Raw genomic sequence first — 4462 nt, forward strand, 5'->3', positions numbered from 1 at the left:
ATTATAGGGGAAATTTGACCTTGACGATTTCGACCTTGATGATGATGTTGAATAGATTTTATGTGTTCACAATTATTATTCTCTAAGACTAGAGCAACAACTTTGCTTCCACGAGTAAAGCCAAATTCTCAGCGATTTAAAAGATATGAGACCCACAATATGACATCAATGCCTCAGGCCTTTGTGGGCCCATAGCCGCGAAAGTGGAAGTGATAGGGAAAAACGCCGGGTCACGTGTCTTCTTATTTTTGGTCTTCTATCACGCTGCGGTGTCAGAATATGGTTAATAATTTTCGTGCTGCATAGTGGTTTGGAAAAAAATTAGTTTTTTTTTTTGAATTTTTATACCCTACACCAATGTGGAAGGTTATTATAAGTTAGTTTTTCGAAAAATCTATATAACACCGGGAAATATTCGTCGTAAACCCCCATATGGTATACCAAAATTCATATTTCGACGAGGTTAAGCGATTTTGAGATGTGTGTCCGCCCGTCCGTCCGTCTGTCCGTCCATTAACATTTGTACGCACGCTACAGGCCGCAATTATGGACCAATCTTCACGAAATTGTGTATGGTGGTCGAATTCAGGCCAGAATAGACATCTATAGTTTTTGGCGATGATCGTGAAATACTTAGGGGGTAAAATGAACCAACAATAAAATTTTTATTCAATTTTGTAGCGGCTCTGTAGGTCGCAATGGCAGTGTGTTCGTCGCGAAATTGTATGTAAAGTTTGGGTTTACGACAAAGAAGTAACTTGCAATTTAACGTGAAGACGTGTGAAAATTGGTAACGTTTTTAGTATAATGACTACAAATTTACTTCTGGAAGATATGTTCTACAAATTTAAGTTATATCTAGACCTTGACCTTTCAATTGAAGCCAATTATGTCGATGTACAGGGGGTTTGTGAGTAGTTACGGCTGCCAAACATCCCTTACAAAACTCATGATTTTTGGAGGACTTTTTTTTGCTGGGCAGTGTGTAGAACATTGATTTCTTTGTAGCAGCAAAGGTTCAGGTACTCTTAATATCGCGGGAGAAGGACGATGTGGCACGAAACCCAAACTGACAAAAGTAATTGACAAAAGATGCTTCTTATGTCCAAGCATGTTGCTTAAAAATTTAAACAAACGGTAGGTGTAAAACTTGTCGTACATATCCTGCCAATATGACCAATATGACCATTTTTGATTCAAAGTTTGGTATGTCGTTAGTATTTGTATAAAAATATAAGTTTTTTTTTTTTACTGCAGTTACTTTAGAGAATTAAAAACTAGAAAAAAATATTTCATTTTTTTCTCTTTTCCGTTTTCTAAAACAACAATTTCCGTTACAACCTGCATGTTCCCAAAACAAGTGAACAAATTTTTCCTGATGTTTGTAATAAAAAACAGAATTAAAAGCTTGTGCTGTGCTACCGGCAGAACAATTAACAACTTTGAAATGTATGTGTATAACATAAATAAGGGAATACAAGGTTGTATGTGGATATATACATATCGCCCATTTACTCAAAGAGTGACATAACTCAAAATATGTCTTTTCTGAGTTAGCAATTTCTATTTTTTCTACGACTTCTACTTAACTTTGTATCAAATTTTCGTGCTGATATCTCTAAAACTCGACGAGTTACAGCTCATTTACTACGAGTTTCGCATGATTCAACACAAAAGTTTTTTGATCTTATGAAGCACTAAAACACTTCAAATCATGCTTGAGCTTGCACAGAAATTTAGCACGTATATCTGGCTAGGGAAGTCAAATTTCAATCGCCAACTTAAAATGCGTTTTTCTCGAATTATTTTTGGAGATGTGTCACTCTTTGAGTAAATGAGCGATATGTGTATACATTAGGGTAATAATAATTTTTTTACAAACTCATATCCGCGTATCATATGTTGATGAGCTTTAAAGTAAGATTATATTAAATCTTAGTTATACGGTGATTCCATTAAAAAAAATTTCGGCGCAAAAAGTTTTTAAAATTTTTATTTTTCAAAACTTTGGTCAATTTTTTGAACTCACTGTAAGCAGATATATCACTGAAAACAAGCTTTAGGGCCACACATCATAACCAAAAGTACATAACCGTTTGTTTCTTACTAATTTTATCATCATATCATTACATATACATATATCATTTTATAGCATATGTAGCTTTATCCCATATATCATTTTCATTGAAAGTGGTTTGTGCGTGGCCTTTTTCAATATTTAAATGGAATAAAAGTTATTTTAGACATTAATAGCCAAAAGTCAGTCATTCGTGCAACAGGAAAAAAAATTTTGATACTTTTTTTATTTCATAGATTTTTTAAGGTGCAGTCGAGGATTTGTGACAAATTATATACAAATTTAGTGACAAATATTTCGTTACACTCAAATATCAAGTTTAGTGCATATTACTTCCTGTTTCTGATAGTTGAAAAATGTTCATTAATTTCATTCTAAAAATTTGGATATGCAAAAATATATGTATGTTGCTGGCTATCTAAAAACCATTTTGTCCCCTTAGGGTAATTCAGTGCAATTCAGTTGAAAAGCAATCGGATAACGGATTTAATAACTTTTCATAAACTGAAGGTATTCGTTTGTTATTTTTTCGTGCGTATGAGGTTATGATTAAATTTTCATTTGTAGGTCATATTGTTCAGGTTGATTTAATTAAAAGCAATTACGGTAGATATACACTAATAGATAAGGTATTGCATAGTGCGGTCTGTATGGGAATGTGGAACAAAAATATTTATATACAGTGCCCGGCATAATTATTTTGACAAGTTTGAAAAAATGATGTGTTTGGTTTTTTACCGGATTAGTCTTCTACAAAAATACGAAAAAATATTCTGGTTAATCCTTTAGTAGAGTACTTAAAATTAGTAATAAATTTTATCAGTTCAAATTTATGCTTGCACTTTTGTAATGGAAATAAAATTTCACTGCGTGGCATAAGTATTTTGACAAAATTGTTTTATCGATTTTTAGACCTCAACAATTAAAAACGTTTTATTTATACTTATGATTTTTATTAGTTACGGTAAAAATAATATGTTTCACACACATCTGTACCATTATGGACCCATTTACGGATCGATATTTCAAGGATTTAGGGATATTGAAGAGATTTGTCATTAAACAACATTTTCGATGGTTTTCTCCCATTATCTCGGAATATTTTGCGGATTTCCACTTTTTAATGAGAGTAAGAACATTTTTCTCTTACAAATGTGATATTTGAAGGAAATTACTTGAAGTTTGAACCCGAAATATCCTCCAAACCTGCTCCACAAAATTCAGCCTTACCATAGTAGGAGTGTTCGGCAAATGAATAAATAACACTTCGATCTGTTTACTACCATGTAGTTACGAAAGATTGTTTAAAGTGCCAAAATATTCATTATAGTCCACAGCATTATCGATAAAAATTAAATATCACAGTATTTTAAATGGTGGATCAACTTATTCTGATGCATGGTAATATTTGGGCATGGCAATAGGATCAGAAGGACATTTATTTCACAAAGATATCAAACTTTTTGGCGGTTTTTTGACTCAAGCTTACTGAAAAGTGTATTTTACAATGAATTATGTTCAAATATATTTTTATCAGACCGCAATATGCTCTACTACAAGATTGATGGGGTGCAAATGATTTTGATTGAAAACCTAATTGACAATTTTTGTGGCTATGATTTATCATCCGAGTAGAATAGCAAACAATGACTTCAAATTGATTTTTTCTAATGTTTTGAGGTTCTAGTCTTAATAGAGAGTTTGCTTTGACGTCGAAATTGCTCAGAAGATGAGGATTTGTGCGCTTAAGTAAGATTAGATTTGCAATTCTTCTCTATTTACCGGAAAGCAACTTCTGTAATTTCACATTTTCTGTCTAGATCGCGCATATTTACAGCGTTTTCAGTATTTTGAGATTTATTCGTTACAAAATAAATAGATAACTGTAGCAATGTCTAAACATTAGCTACATTTATAACCGAAACTGTAATTTTAAATTTCACTACAATTTTTGACACCAAAATTCCCTATTTTAATTAAAAATCTAAGACTGTCAAGTACATTTTTTCTTAAATGTTAATAATTTAGATAAATTAATTAATTTTGTTACCAAAAAGTTCGATTAAGTACCAAAAATAGCATAATTATGACATGTCAAAATACTTATGCCGTTTTGCGTTTGCCTCCCTTTTTAAACATTCGCCTACCTAATCACAAATAAAGCTGGAATTTTTTTGGTCCACTAATTTTTATTAAGCTGAGAGGACAAAGAAAAATCCTAAACTGTTAATATCCCGTTATATGAATGCTGACAATAATTATATGCCTTTTAAGACAAATGAAAATTTTGTCAAAATAATTATGCCGGGCACTGTATGTAACATGGGGCGGCTACGCCAGCGCCCATTTTCTCGCAAGTAGAGGTTGGCGCGTGTCGTGCCGTGA

The sequence above is a fragment of the Musca autumnalis genome, unplaced genomic scaffold (assembly GCF_047663935.1).
Source record: "Musca autumnalis isolate F117 unplaced genomic scaffold, ASM4766393v1 scaffold_1, whole genome shotgun sequence".
Taxonomy (NCBI): Eukaryota; Metazoa; Arthropoda; class Insecta; order Diptera; family Muscidae; genus Musca; species Musca autumnalis.